Genomic DNA, 17,083 nt, shown 5'->3' on the forward strand with positions numbered 1-17,083 from the left:
GTGTGTTAATCAACTTCCATATTTCTCCACCTACCATCCTTTGACATTATCAGGCAAAAAGCACCCATTGCTGTCAACAGATTGTAAATGACTTGAGAGCAGTGACTATCTCAAATTTGTGTACGGTAAAAACTGACAAAATGCTTTTCATGCATCTGCTTCATTCATACCGGACCAGAAATGTGGACTAGGAGGAAGAGCTCACTGGGTAACTTCCTAGTTTTAATTATTTCTAATGAGCACTTAACATGGTCAATTGTTCCTATACTTCTGAAGAACTAAAAGTGAGGGTTCTACCTGGGGCCAATCCCATTGTGCACAACCTAGCTAAAGCTCCTTGAATCTAGAACATTGTATACAATGATAGCTTTGTGAGTTGATCAGCTACGATGGATGCAGCTCCTCTCAGGAGTTTAGAGTTCAAGGCTGACCCTGGGAGACCTGTTATGGACAATACCATCCATACTTCCAGAGGAAAAAGAAATAAACAAAGGGAACAGAAAAACATGGAATCTGGATACTGTGTTCACTTTTTAAAAACTTCTCTTTAGGTTTTTCCTTCTTTTCCCATGCTTTTTCTTTCTTTTCCCTTTCCCCTCAGTCCTAAACATGACTAATAATCTGTGTACATGGGCACAAATGTACATTTGCAATTTTTAACCAGACTATTGGCCACTGAGGGGAGGAGGGATCAGAAAGGAGGGTGGTAGAAACTTGGTTAACTTTTAAATATGCAAATAGATGAATGTTGAAAAACTTTTATAACATGGATTTGGAAAACTAAAATATCAATTAAAAAAGACACTCCTTGAATGTTTTTCATACTAGAAGGACCTTTTAGTACTTATGTTCCACTGGCATATACTTTGAGAAATCAGTCACTTGTTCTATATAAAGGTATGTTATTTTTAAGAGTAGAGAGAGAGAATGGCATAGAACAGAGGTGTTAAACACTTGGCCCATAAAACTAGAGTGCAGCCTGCATCAGATTAAAATGCAATTGGGAAATATTTTTTAAAAAAAGAGATGCAGCTAGATGATAAACTTAAAGATGAATTTCCCTAAGTTCAAATCAGACTAAAAAAAACTTACTAGCCGTGTGAGACTAGGCAAGTCACCATTTATCTCTGTTTCCTCAGTTGTAAAATGGGCTAGTGAAGGAAATGACAAACCTCTATAAAATCTCTGCCAAGAAAACCACAAATGGGGTTAGAAAGAATCAGATATGACTGGAAATGAATGAATACCAACAATAAACCAAGGATAATAATGCAGCATTAAAATGTCATCGTGTGGCTTGAAGGAAGGCAGACTTTTTCATTCCTGTTAGAAGGGGTAGCAGGATGGAGATGGGGGCCAAAATCTTATCTATTCTGCTCTCTTTGGGATTGGGGGAAGGTCACCAAGTTAGAATTATATATCTGCTCTCTTAAATATTATTAGTTTAAGAGAATTCCAATGGGTTGGCCACATTGTTTGAATGCCAAACATATACTTGCCAAAAAAGACTATTTTATGGATTACTCACACAGAGCAAGTTCTCCCATGGTAGTCAGAAAAAGATATACTCTCAAGGTCTCACCTAAGATCTTTGGATTGATTGCATGATACAGGAGACACTGTTATGGGACCTCCCAGCATGTCATGAGCTCTATGAGCTCAAAAGAAACATGAGATTCATAAATTTATAAAACCATCCCAAATATTCACCTGGCCTTTTTGTGTCCAACCTGTAGGAGAGCATTAGGTTGGATGGGTCTGATCAGTCACAATCAGACACACTATAACTTGGTTCTCACAAAGTGGTGTCATTTTGATTGTCTTTAAGAAAGGACAACAACCTGACCAAGTTTTGGAAGATGCTGTTTTCAAGTTTAGTTTAAATGTCCGACATGTGTTTCTTTAATAGTGGGAAGCAATATCACAAACTTTGGTTCAAGACAATCCCTTTCCCACCAAATACCAGTTACACAATGACCATACAAGCTCATGGGAAAGAAAGGCTATTTATCTAAATTGTAGCCAAACAGAAATCAGAGCAAGTCTAGAGTAGAATTATATCAGACGCATCAGAGTGAAGTTCTCCTATTGGGAGAAGATGAGAGAGAGAGAGAGAGAGAGAGAGAGAGAGAGAGAGAGAGAGAGAGAGAGAGAGAGAGAGAGAGAGAGAGAGATTGAAGGAGAAAGGGAGAGAGAGACAGTCATCCAGCTTCATTTCACTGGTGTCAGCTTTGACTCTATTTTTTCTTGCCACCCATTTCCAATAATTTGTAATAATGAGTTTGTCAGCCTTCCTTCACAACATCCATCATTTTGGTCTCCTCTGTTCATGAAGCCGTTGAATCAATTCAGAACCTCATAACTCTTACCTAAATTATAACATTTAGCCTTCCTGCATCCAGTTTCCTCCTTCCCTTCTATCTTCTGAACAGCTGACAAAATAATGTCTGACCATGTTGTTTCCCTTTTCAAGAAGCAGTTTGAGAGAGAGAGAGAGAGACAGAGAGAGACAGAGAGAGACAGAGAGAGACAGAGAGGAGGAGGAGGGAGGAAAGAGGAGAAAGGAGTGGGGAGAGGAGAGAGAGAGGGAGTAGAGAGAAGAGAGGAAGAAGAGAAAGAGTAAGAAGAGGGAGGAGGAGGGAGGAAGAGGAAGGAGGAAGAAGAGGGGAAGAGGGAAGGAGAAGTAGGGAGGGAGTATCAGGAAGGGAGGAGTAGGGAGAGAGGAGGAAGGTAGAGAGAGGGAGGAGGGAGGGGGAAGGAAGTTCCAGAATTCATTCAAAGAGAAAGTCTTCTGAAATCTTTAACATAGAAAGCTGGGGATAGCTGGGGAGCTCTCCCCTTTCCTATGGACTGCCTTGCACACATTAGCTACTTGGTAAAGGCTAGTTTAAATAAATTGAAGCCTAGCCAGAGTCAGAACTTGCCTATGTCAAAGTTTAGGGTAAAAAAAATGGACATTTATTTTTGGTCATTAAGCTGTGTCATTCCAAATACTGATGATACACATCCCACTGAAATGATGTATTTTAATGGTTCTATTTGCAGGGCAAACCATTAGCTTGATGTATTGGAAAACAGCAAACTTATTTAATTGGAGCAGATCCCCTGCTGTCAGGGATTTGACAGTAATGATGTTTTGGGACGCTTTTCAGTGACTGAAATGAACATGATCCATTTGTTAAGTTAATTCTTGGATGAATATTATCAATAAATAACTGAATGACTGCAGTAGATAAAGGAGGAAGAGATTTTGATATCAGAAACTGCAACCTGGTCCAAGTAAGTCATAGGGCATTAAGTTTTATTTATTTTTTGCAGGCGTTATAGTTGATCTTAATTTTATAACCTGATATATACTAAGTTTAAAAAAGTGTAGGGTAGACACTGCAAGCAGTAGAATGAGCACAGAATTTATATTATCAGAGTGATTTTGCAAAGGAACTCCTCTGGGTTCATTTCCTCCAACTGCGAATTGAGGAGATTAGGCAAGAGGATTTTTATGGTCCCATCTTTAAAGGGATAATCTTAAATTTGCTTCAGTTTTTAGCTGATTGCTCTGAAATGTCCTTAAGTATCATAAATATCATAAGGTACTCTAACTCTTTTAGTCATTTCCAAAGTTCTGTTTTTGAGCTACAGCTTATTAAAGCACTCCCTATATTCTCTAGTTTATATGTGATGCTGTATATCTCTTTTTGAAGTCATTATCATGGGCAACAATAATGTCTTCATCATCACTAACATTTCTATAATGATGCAGGGGAAAGATGAAGAGAATTGTGAATGTAGAAATTGGGTGGAGATGTAAGTTGACTATGGCCTACTCTTGAGATGTAAATTGACTAGAAGTAGAGAATTATGATTGTAAGGGAAACAATTTGTAATCTTAAAGGTTGTTTGGGTGGAGATCCCCATGCTTGATGTACCCTTGATTGTTTCATGTAAAATTTGGCTTCACCCTCTATCTAATTCCTAGTCCAATAAGAGAAAGGAAGTTCACTTTTGCCCTCTGAATGAGAGGCAAGACATAAAAACCTGGGTTGGCCTCCAGCTCAGGGCCAAACTACTCTCAGACCTGCTGGCTCAGCTTGTTTGTTCTTTTGTTCTCTCTCTCTCTCTCTCTCTCTCTCTCTCTCTCTCTCTCCCCATCTCTCTCTCCCTCCCTCCCTCTTTTCCTAACCCTTCCTATGTCTTGTAAATTTTTTTTAATAATTTTTTTTTATTTCCACCCTGGCTTTCCTAATTCCTCATAGGCAGAACCGAACTCAAGTAGCCAGTGGCTACAATAGCACCTACTATGAGTTAGGCACTGTACTAAATGTTTTATAAATATCATGTCATTGGAACCTAAAAATTATGCTGAGAGACAGGTATCCACATTTTAAAGACAAGGAAACTGAGAAGAAAGGAGTTAAGTGACTTGACCAGGGTGACATAGCTAATAATGTCTGTAACAGTATTTGAACACAGATCTTCCTGTCTCTGGACCCAGTTTTCTAACAATAATACTATCTAGCTGCCTAAGAAAGATAATTCAGGACAGTTGTTTTCATCATCACTTTTTGCTAAGAAACCTAAATTTTATTATCACTTTTTTTTTTGCTAAGAAACCTGAATTTCATCATCACTTAATTTTTTTTGCAAAGAAACTTAAATTTAGTTTGCAACTCTTTCTACCTTCTCTTTTCCTCTTTAATTAGGGCTTTCCTTTGTGTATTGTTTGCCTAAAAATGGAGTTTTAAAAATGTATTTCATATCATACTGAGTTCTGTCTCTAATGTCAGTTCTGAAGTGGACATAGAATAATTTCATTCCATGGCTTAAGTTCAATTTTTCTAAAACTAAGCTTTCCCTTTCTCTGAGCTTCTTCTACCTTCTCTTTTTTAGTGACATCAGCAGTTATCTAGCCACCTATCCTTGAAATTCAAGCTATCTTTGACTCTGCTTCCTTACTTCCAATGTCCAATTAGTTGTCAGGTCCTATTCATCTCTGAAATCTGCTTCTGCTTTTCCATTCCCATCAACCTAACTCAGTTCCATTTCCTAATCTGTAAAATGAGAGTTCTGGATCAGATGACCTCAACAGTTTCATCCATCTGTAAATTTGTCCCGTATAATATAAAATGGATCATGTGATATAAGGGCCCTTTTGGTGATCTACGATTTCTAGATCCATTCAATTCATACTCTGGTCTGTTGTAAGACAGAACACTTCAATATATATTTTTTTTTAATATAGTTTCACTGGTGTTTGTATTCTTTCCACTGAGACAGTCATGGACACCCAAGGTCAACCTAGAATGTTTTCATTGAACAGTCATACTCTATTCCCTGCCCTATCTACCACTCCTATATACTTTTTATACAGAAAGAATTTTTCCATTGGTTGAGAAATTGTACTAAGACACAATGCCTGCTACCTTGAACTCTACCAAGGATCTTCTCCATAATTTTTGGAAGAATTCAAGACTTAGAAAAGCTATGAATTTGCCTAAAACCACGGATTAGAAAGAGGAAGGACCAATATACAAACACAGATTTCCTGAGTCTGCTTCTGAAATTCTTTCCATTACTCTATGCTGCCTCTTTGAAGAGCACTTAAGTGCCTTCTAATTTAGAAATTTTCCTTCAATATATTTGGTTTGAGGATAAGGGTTATTTATTATAGTCCCTTGTGTATTCCTTGATACTTTCTCATCTTAACCACTACAACAAGAGCTTACATGGCACTGGTGATTTATTAAAAATTATACCTGCTCCCAATATTATTGTTTTGTTTTTTATTGGGGGGGTGGAATTAGGGTTAAGGGTTTTTCCCAAGATCACATAGTTAGTGTCTGAGTTCATAATTGAACTCGGGTCCTTCTGACTCTAAGACCAGTGCACTATTCATTGTGCCACCTAATTGCCCCTCCAACATGGTATACATTCTATGATATCCCTATTTTTTAAGCCTATTTCTTTCCTCAGCATCACTGTTTTCATCATTAAATCAGTTTTAAAAATATATTATTCAGAATTTTTACGTGTTCCATTTTTATCTTATATGCACAAAACAGTTGATTTCCAAGATTCGCATTTTATTTTCTCTTCTGCATTAAAATGTAGTATATCTTAAAAGATAAAAGTCACCCAAACCAGATTTGAATTCAGGAAGATGAGTCTTTCTGACTCCAGGATCCCACTGTATCCCACTGTGTCACCTAGTTACCCATCTTCATTCAATATGTTTCACTTTCCAAAGTTCCTGTGACCTCTTAATTACCAAATATAATAGATCTTTTTTTTTCAAATCACAAGTTTTTGACTATTTGTTCTCTTTGTTACTGTCAATGACTCTTTTCTCTTGGATATTCTTCTCTCTAGGTTTTTGTTGCACTTCTTTCTTTTGATTCTCCTTTGGACAAACTTGACTGCTCCTTGCCAGTCTCCTTTGATGGATCTTCATCCACATCCTGATCTCTAAATGTTGACATCCCTCAGGGCTCTTTCCTAGGTTCTCTTCTTTCTATGTACTATTTCACTTAGTGATCTATTCAGCCCCTTTGGATTCAGTCATCACCTCCATGCTGATATTTCTCACACTTATCCATCCCTAACTTCTCTGTTGTCCTCCAGATTTGCATCTCCTACTAGATATCTTGAATTGGATATTCCATGGATATCTTAATGTATGTAAAATGGAATTCATGATCTTTTCTCCTTAACTCATTCCAACTTTCTTCTTATTGTTGAGGATTCTATGATCCTTCCAGTCACTTAGGCTTATAACCTAGAAGGTATCCTGTTCTCTCTCTCTCTTTCTCTCTCTCTCTCTCTCTCTCTCTCTCTCTCTCTCTCTCTCTCTCTCTCTCTCTCTCTCTCGCTCTCTCTCTCTCTCTCTCTCTCTCTCTCTCTCTCTCTCTCTCTCTCTCTCTCTCACACACACACACACACACACACACACACACACACACGCTTCCAATGTTTTACTATTACCTCTCTTCTCTCCTCTGACACTGCCACCATTCTGGTACACTATCACAGTTCATATTCAAACTATAACAAAAGTCAGCTACTTGCTCTCTCTCTGCCACAGTTTTCTCCCCACTCCAGTTTGTCCTCAAGTCATCGATCAAAAAGACCTTTCTAAAGTACATGTCATTACTCTGCTAATTAAAATCCAATAGCTCCCTATTACCTCCAGGGTAAAATAGAAATTCTTCTGTTTGGTATTCAAAACCCTATACAACCTGCCCTCTCCACTTTTCCCAGTTTCTTACACCTTCCTTTTGCCTTTCACCCCTTGTTCCCTCTTCTCTGAGTTTTGTATTGTCTAGGCTTCCTTGATATTTCTCTGAAAAGGTGTCCCATTTTCAGAATCTAGACCATTTCACTGACTGCTCCTCAGGTCTGAAATGCTCTCCCTCATCTCCAACTCTTGACTCTCCTGGGATTATTTCTAGTCCCAAATAAAATCCTACCTTCTAGAGTAAGCTATTCACAACCCTTCTTAATGTTAGCATGATATAAATATATATATATAAATATATGTGATATGTATCATATATATTATAAAGATAGATATAGATATTGGAAGATATTGATATAGACAGGCATCAATATAAATCTCTCTGTATTATAGACATTCATGCACACATATTTACATATATGTAAATGTGCAATATAATGTGTATAAAGATAAATATATTCCTATAGATGCATGCGTGCATATAAATGAATACATGCATGTATATTTATACATGTAAATTTGTGTACATAAGTTTTTATAAATGTATAAGTATGTATATGTGTGTGTTTATATCTGTGTGTAGTATGTATGTGTATGCATGTATGTTATATATATGGATAGATAGAGATAGATAGGTGGATAGAGATAGATAGATAGACAGATCAATAGATAGATAGATAGATAGATAGATAGATAGATAGATAGATAGAAAGACAGATAGATAGAGATAGTCCTGATAGGCAGTCCTGATCTTCATTGGACATAATGGTTTGCATTCGTCTCCTAAGATCAAGTACATTCTTTTACCATTTTTTATAACTCTAGAACTTAATATAGTGCCTGACTTATAGTAACTCTTTATAATGCTATATAGGGCATATATAGGGTAACTAAGGGATACAGTGAATAGGGCACTGGCCTTGAAGTCAGGAGAAACTGAGTTCAAATCTAGCCTCAGGCACTTGGATCTTACTAGCTGTGTGACCTTGGGCAAGTCACTTCACCCTGATTGCTTCCTATCCAGGGCCATCTCCAGTCATTTTGATTCTTATTTGGCCACTGGACTCAGATAGCTCTGGAGGAGAATCCATGGGCTTGTCGTAGAGTCAATTCACTGATGTCATGGTCTTCTTTGAAAACATAACATCATAATGCATATTGAGTCCTGGGCAGCTGAGAGGTTAAATGACTTGCCCATGGTCACTCAGTCAGGCTACTATAGGACATGAACATCTATCTCCCTGACTCCTGGTTCCACTCTCTTTTCATGTTAAAGGCTTCCAAAGGGAAGAAGGACTCCATGTGAACAGCAGTTGAACATGGATCCATGGCACCTGAGAGGTAGCTGAGCACCATTCAGAAGAGATAGGTGATGGCAGAGCGGAGCAGCATAGACCCATGAGTGGCAAGTTGGCATTGCCCTACTGTTTAAAGTTATTGCCAATCATACAATGTTGAGTAGTTCATAAATCCACCATACTAACAATCCCAGGAAATTGTATACTGTTTCTTAGCTTGGTGGAGACTAGTTGATATGGGAAGGAAATCATCCACAAGACCAAAGACTCCTCTGCAGCATTCAAACCTTCACAGAAGTCCCATTTTCTAAAATAGCCAGGCCAGAATGGTTCTGGAAAAGCCAAGAGAGAAGGACATTTTTGCATAACAGTCCCCTCACTATACTGAATATAATGTGAAAATCATGTCATCCTGTATCGATTATGAAGGGCGAACATTAGAATCATTGTTCTCTATTCCATACTGCTTCTTAAGCAAAACTTATATCACTGATACTTTACTGGAATTATGTTTTGTTATGACTATACTTTCTTTTCTATCCGTTTAAAATTCTTGCCATGGGGCCAGGATCCTGTAGATTATACCTGGAGTTTTTTTTTTTTAATCACATGCAAGGTTCAACTATTCTGCAGGGGGGAGGCCTGAAAGAGTGTCAGCTATTAAAAGATAATATCGAAGGCAGCACCAGTGCAAAGTCTGAAAAATGGATCAATTAGGAATCTCTTCTTATATCCCTGGGACCAGTAGCACTTCAATTAAAAATTGAAACTGCTGCTGTTAATAAGTATTATTAAATGAAGGAAATAAGACTGGGCTGCACTTTCATTTCAAATTTATATGCCCAAGAGACAACCAAAAGCCAACATGTGAGGTCAAAAAGTGAGTTTTTTCATGACCACATGAATTTTCTTCCACTAAATTGATTCTATAAAAACCTTATCCACACTTTGAGCTTTCCTAATCTATCAGCAAGCTCCTGTCTTCCTATTTGTAAGAAATGAAAGCACTGTAGGAAGCTCAAACTCAGCATATCAAAAAGATTGTTATTATCTTTCCCTCAAAATCATCTTCTCCTGAACCTCCTTAATGTTATATAGTGCACTGCCATTCTCTAAGAGAGCCAGACTTGAATTCTTGGTATCATCCTCTATTCTTCACTCTTAGTCCCCCAATCCAATCAATCTATTCCCAGATCTTGTTTCTATCTTTATTGCATCTCTCAGTATACTTACCTTCTCTCCATTCCCAGAATCACTACCCTTTGTACACCCTACTACCTGGTAAGTTATATGAAGATAAAAATTAATCCAATCTTAACTTCTTATCTTCTCCAGTGCATCACAAGATGTTCATAACAGAATAGATTCAATAATGAATGAACAAACCTAGATTTTTCAGAGCCAAAGTCATCATTATTTTCCTTCCAGCATTATTTTCACTATGGCTCCCTCATTGATCCAGAGAACAGAATCATGACTTTGATTTCATTAAAGATGCTAAACAAATGAATTTAACAATTCAATGATATTATAGAGAGATAAATCCCATGCCAGATTAAAACTGTTTACTATTTTATATACTATTTACTTTTAGTGACTCTACTTCTACCTTTTATGCAGCTGCCAGTTGGATAATCTTAAATCTGAATCCAATCCCTCCCACCTGTCTTTTCTGCCTCCTGTAACCCCTAGGAAAAAAAAAAATTAAGAATCTTTAGCTTACTATTTAAAATTCTCCATGAGATGGTTCTCATCTCCTTTTTCAATCTTATTTCATATTTATCCCCATCATACACACTGTATTTTAATCAAAGATTGTTCCTACATTGAACATTCCATTTCCTACCTGTTTGTCTTTGTCTGATTCTTAGAAAATTATTTCTTCCCCACCATAGAATTCCTAGATGAATTGCATTTTTATTCCTACCTTTTATAGTGCAGTGCCCAGCAAATAGGGAGTTCTCAATAAAGGTTTGATGATTAATGGACCAATCTACATACTTTTACTGATTCTCACCTTCCACCTAGTTTTTAGTCGAAATCATTTTTATTACTGCATATATGGTTTACTTTTATATGGACATTAAAGTATATATTGCTTAGGTCCCCTGTATTTTAAGGTCCTCAGCACAATGTTTTGGAGATGGTAGCCATTTAGTAAATGACTTTTGAACTATATTGCATTATAGCTGTAGCTATTCCTGTAGCTGGAAAACTGATAAAAGACATACTTGACCCCCTGTTGGTATTCTCAAATACTGATCGGTATCCATTTGGTATAAGGATTCATTTCCCACACATCTAAACCAGATGCATATCTAGTATTGATAAGTTATTTTAGTTTTAACATCCTGGAGCCTTGATTATTTCTGTTCTTTGTGCAGTAGTATTGGGCACAGTCATTCAAGAGAGGAGAGCGATGGATTATATATCATGTTGCATACTAATCTTTTTTTTTTTTAATTTTGCTTACCCAGCTGTGATATAATGGGAGTAAATTTTAGTACTGGGAACAAACTTAAAGCTTTGTGGGCAGATGTGTAACATATGTACTCTTAGGATTTCATTTCATTGAAATGATTACCCTCATTTGGAAAAGAGTACACTCAAGGACTGCATTCTGGTATGAAATTGAAGACATGATCACACTCTGTCCTTCTGCAAAATAACTTCTATTTCAGAGATTGTTTGCCTCTTATGAAAACTACATTGGTTTTGAAAATTAAATGTCAAAACATCCTAAAACAGAAAATTTAAATGTTTAGCTGAGAAGTGTTTTGGAAATAGTACAGACAAACATCTGGAAGGATGTGGGTCCCAAAGGATGAAAGATCCTAGGAGGCATAAGACAAAAGCATTAGGTTTTGATTTTCCTGGGATTTATTGACATTATCACCTGTACAAGGCCCAGTTTTCAACCACCCATGCATGCATGGGAGGAATGGAAGAATTTAAAACGAGGTGCTAAGGCAATCTTCTCCCCTGACCATCTCTTAGAGTAATTACTGGGACTTAGTGACACAAACTTAGTGTTACCTCTGTAATACAAATTTATTACTATTATATCATGCACAATCAGTTGAACAAACATTTTTAATAAATATTTAATATCATATATATCAATAAAAGTAAAGCATTTTGTAAATCATAAAGCATTTAAAAATTATACAATGTATGAAATATATTCACTTTTTTAATATTGATAGTTATTTTTATTATTTGTCAGGTACTTGCAAATTCCAAGATGTAAATACTCAATTTTATCTGTAATCTCATAACTTTGTGAGTTCATTCTAACAATGCAGGTTGTAGTCAATCCATGCCTATACCTATCATGCTACTCTTGTCCAAATCTTTCCTTAAACTCACCAGGAGATATCCAAATACCATGCTGGAGACCTTTCTCCATTTTCTTCTATCATTGCTAGGGGGTACCAGTCAAGCATATTGTCTACCTGTCATCTCTTGCTTTGTGACCAACCTATATTCTTTTCTCAACATGCAATTCACCTTTTTAGTTCATTTAATTCATTTTTTTACTTCTGTTCTTTTTTATTTTTAGTTGATATTTTATATTTCCAAATATATGTTATGAAAGTTTTTATCCACATTCATTCCTATGCATGTGTATATTTTTAAGTTACAAAATTTCCTTCTACCTTCTCTTTTCATCCCTCTCCCCTCAGTGGCAAACAGTCAGGTTAACATTGTACATACATATTTTTGATAAACTTGTTTACAGATTAGTCATTTTCAGTATGAGGAATTAGGAATAAGTGTAAGAGATACATAAGGGAATTTTTTTATAAAATTTTCTTCAGATTCTGAAGGATTTTTTTTGCTTTGTTTTGTTTTTCTTCCTCTGGATGAGGATAACATTGTCCATAGTTGGTGTAATACTATTGTCCTGGCTCTCTGAACTGCTAAGAAAAGCTGCTTCCATCAAGGTTGATCATCTTATAATGTTGTTGTTAATGTGCACATTGTTCTCTTGGTTCTCTACTTCTGTTTTTTTTTAATTTTTCTGTATTTTTTGTCATTGTTCAGTTGTGTCCATTTCTTCATGACTCCTTTTGGGGTTTCTATTGGGGCAGAAATACTGAAGTGGTTTGGCATTTCCTTCTTCAGGAAATTCAACAAAGATATTCCTGTCTTTAGTTGACAGAGGAGGAAACTGAGGCAAACAGGGTCAAGTGATTTGCACAGGGAGCATGTTTGTAAATTGAGTTCAGATTTGAAGATTACTCTTCCTTATTCCAGGCCTGGCACTTTCTGCACTGTAGTTCACACCCACCATGTGGCTTTTCATTGTTTTCTGTGTAGTATTAATTTTTAACTCTGGTGATTGCTATATTCTCTGTTTTTATATCATAGAATAACTTGGAATGAATGTTAACATGAAAGCAAATATCCTTTACTTTCCTGGTATACTTGGGGTCAGAAAAATCATTTTGTGATTTCCCCAATTATTCATCTTACTATCCTTCTATTCTAGGCTTAACTTACAAACCATCTGTATCATCTGACCTTGTGGACAAATCAACAACTCCATTCCAAATTCATATAGTAACCTAGGCAATAGACATTTCTGGTGTTTGATCTTTCCCATGTGAAGGAACAGAGCAAATTCTTTGGACTGATTATAGTTCTTTTCCAAGAATCTTTGAATTATTCTGTAATTTAACACCATTAACTCCATTACAAGTTACAATTACAATTACAAACAAGACTTCTGGAGTAACTCCTTACCTCCAGGAATCCTCTTTCTATGTTGTCACCTCTCCATAACAAAGTTTCCTTCTCTGCACTGGGTAATTTTTTTTTTTATCAAGTAGACATATCTTTGGTTTATGCCTCCCAAAATATTAAAGACCTTCAATGAACAGGGATATCTCTGCTGTTATGACTTCCATTTGTATGAATATGAGGCATGGAAGGGGAGACTGCTGAAAAAAACAGCTTATGAAATAGTTTTTGGGGCAGCTAGGTCATGTAGACATCCAAACTACTGTGTGACCCTTGTTTGTCTCAGTTTTCTCATTTGTAAAATGCGAACAAAAACCGTAACTACCTCCCAGGGTTGTAGTGAGGATCAAATAAGATAATTGTATAATGCCTTATAAATGCTAAGAACTATCTAAATGTTATCTATTGTTATTATTATTATTACTTTACCATAGAATCTATGGTTATTATTACCATAAAATTAAATGATATTAAAATAATCAAATAATGATCATAGTAGGATCTTCTAAGGGAAACTTGGTGGCTTTGAGAATAGAATGCTTGGTGTGGATTTTAGAAGGTCTGAATTCAAATCCAGTCTCACATGCTTACTGGCTATGTGAATTTAGGCAAGTCACTTAATCTGTGTTTGCCTTAATTGAGTAGAGAAGGAAATGGTAAACCACTCCAGCATCTTTGCCAAAACCCCACCCCCCAAAAACCTCTATGAACTGTACTGATGTGATATGGTCCGCATGGTCACAGAGTTGGACATGACTGAACAGCAACAAAAGAACTTATAGCCTATATGTGAACTGGTAAATACATTGTCCATTATTGACTAGAATTTGTGAAAGCCTGCTTTTCCCTCCTAGTATCCAAGTCAGTATTTAAACAATAAACATAATTTTATTTAAATGGGAGAGTAGGCATATACTCAGTGGTCTTTCAATCACTTTTGGTGGGGGGGGGAGGGAGTATTAACATAGTCCAATTTTTTCCATTCCTTTGATACCTATTCCCTACTCTCTCAATACTCACATATTGATTCTTACAACTCTATACATATATATTTGTGTGTGTAACATAGAATATTCTCTGGCATGAAATTTCTGATTATGATCGTAGGGTTCAAATACAAAGGTTTCACTAAGTCTGATGGTGGAGAGGGGAAAATACATTTGTATGTGTATATATATATATATATATATATATATATATATATATATATATATATATACACACACATACAGCAAATAAGGAAATTTTATTGACCTACCTACTCCATCTTTCCCATCTAAACAAAATCTTTGTGACACTTTCCTATAATGCAAATCAAGAATATTACTGATGAAGATTTTATTATGGAAAGGTGGGTTTTCATAAGTGAGACAATAATTGACCATATCTTTACCAATTCATAATGAAAAGATATAGAGAATAAAAGATATATTAATTATTTCATCATTTTTGCAAATATTTGCCATTTTTTCTGTTGTGCTATTTTCATGTTTGGCCTTAAATGCCCTCAGGATGACTATGCTAAGATGGATGTACTACCAGGCTTTCTTTAAAATTATTTTGCTCTTCATTGGTTTTCTCTATGAGACAATACTGTCCATAATCACTTATCTATCATTCTTCTTCTTGAAGTTATACAAATGAATTTATATTTCAACTGATGTTGCCTTTGGCAGCAATTACTGTTTCCATGTTTGTTGCCTAAAACACTTTCCAGGCTTTTTGATTGTTCTTGTAGCAATTAATTAAAATTTATTAAAATTCTATCCAAAATTGCCATAATTGATGTCAATCATGTCCATTTTTCCATTTTCAGTGGTCAGTTTTATAGTCAGTAAACTTGTTCAAGTACTTTAAGTTTGAGTTGTTTCTATTGTATATCAGTTTTTATTTTTTCCTAATTTGACTGCACAGAAGACTTTGTCTTTCTGTATCTACCATGAACTCCCAAGTTGATCTGTCCTTCTGTCCTTCCTCCCTTCTCTCTCTCTCTCTCTGAATATATATATATATATATGTATATATATATACATATAAATTTATTTATTTGTGCATGCTATTCAATCATTATGAAGTATAAGTCCTTGTATTATGGATTACTGTTCATTATTAACTTTAAATCCACAGTGATTCTGATCAGAATCAGTAGGATCAAAATAGCTGAAGATATGAAGACAAAAATTGAATTCTATATTACCCTCAAGGAATTTATACTCTACTAGGAAAAAATATGTTCACAGATAAATGGGGTAGCTAGGTGGCAAAGGGAATAGAGTGGTGGAACTGGAGTTAGGAAGATCCAAGTTCAAATCTGATCCCAGAAACTTACCAGCTCTCTGATCCAGGGGCAAGTCACTTAATCCAGATTGCCTCAGTTTCCTCACCAATAAAATGAGCTAGAGAAGGGAATGACAAGCCAGTATCTTTGCCAAGAAAACAATAAATGAGGTTATAAAATGATGGATGTGTCTGAAATGATTGACAACAAAAATATAGATAAATAAATACAGGATAATTTAAAGAGTGAGATACCATTCAAAATTGGAGACAGAGAATGAATGAACCAGAGAATGTTTCCAATTGAGTTTTTTAAAAATTTATTTAGTATTTTATTTTCCCCCAATTACACGTAAAAAAGTTTTTAATGTTCATGTTTAAAATTTTTCAGTTCTAAATTCTCTCCCTTCCTCCCTACCCATCCCTGCATTGAAATAGATTTATAAATTTGTAGTCATAATAAACATTTCCACAATAGTTAACTTTGTGTGAGAAAAAAAAGAGATCCCTTCCCTAAAAAAAGAAAACTCAAGGAAGCCCCTTCTCTGTGATTGGATAGCGTTCTTCATCATAAATTCTTCAGAGTTGTCTTGTATCATTGTATTGCTGAGAAAAACTGTAATTCACAGTTGATCATTCTACAATATTTCTGTTAATTTGTACATGCTACATTTCACTTTGAATCATCTCAACATTTGCCATTTTCCTTTTCTGTATAAGGTAGTACCTCAGAATTGTTTTAATTTATATTTCTCCAATTAATAGACAGAACATTTTTGTATGACTCTTGTTCATATTTATAACTTCATCTGGAAACTCTGAAATCCTTTGATTTCAAATGGGGTAATGGCTTTTACTTTTATAAATTTAACTCAGTTTTCTATATGTTTGGAAAGTGATGCCTTTCTCAGAGAAACTTGCTTTAAATTTTCTAGTCAGTGCTAGTCCTTTCAGTGGGAAAAAATATGGTATTCCAGAACGCAAAAGAAATTGTATTACAACCATGACTCAACTATGCTTCTTGGTTGTAATCTAAGCTCTTTTGCCTTCTTTAATATCATGTTCCAAGCCCCCTGATCTTTTAATGTGGAAGCTACTAAATCTTGTGTTATCCTCACTATGGTTCCACAAAACTTACATTATTTCTTTCTGGCTGCTTGCAATATTTTCTCCCTGATTTTGGAGCTCTAGAATTTGGCTATAATATTTCTTGGAGTTTTCATTGGAGTATCTTTTTCCAGAGGTGAGCAGTGGATTCTTTCTTTTTACCCTCTGTTTCTAGAATATAAGGGCAATTTTTCTTGAGAATTTCTTGAAAGGTGATGATTTTGTTCTTTGTAAATTTTTTTAATCATGGCTTTCAGGTAGTCAAATAATTTTTAAATTATCTCTTCTGGATCTATTTTCCAGGGTATTTGTTTTTTTTTTTCTAATGAGATATTTCACATTATCTTCTAGTTTTTCCATGTTTGCTTTTGTTTTATTATTTCTTGACTTTTCAAAAAATCATTGGCTTCCATTTGCTCAATTC

General features: G+C 35.5%; 1 long non-coding RNA gene across 2 annotated transcripts in view; it reads left to right on the forward strand.

Moving 5' to 3' along the window:
* LOC141493643 (uncharacterized) overlaps positions 1 to 17,083 on the forward strand; it is a 56,944-nt gene that overhangs the window by 18,138 nt on the left and 21,723 nt on the right. Inside the window, exons 2-3 of one of the 2 annotated variants that reach the window (XR_012470269.1) lie at positions 3,046 to 3,279; positions 8,508 to 9,015. This is a non-coding gene — a long non-coding RNA (uncharacterized LOC141493643). Of the gene's footprint in view, positions 1 to 3,045; positions 3,280 to 8,507; positions 9,016 to 17,083 lie in introns of those variants that run through there. The other variant, XR_012470268.1, reaches the window with a different exon arrangement.

Source organism: Macrotis lagotis, chromosome 7 (assembly GCF_037893015.1).
Source record: "Macrotis lagotis isolate mMagLag1 chromosome 7, bilby.v1.9.chrom.fasta, whole genome shotgun sequence".
Classification (NCBI taxonomy): Eukaryota; Metazoa; Chordata; class Mammalia; order Peramelemorphia; family Peramelidae; genus Macrotis; species Macrotis lagotis.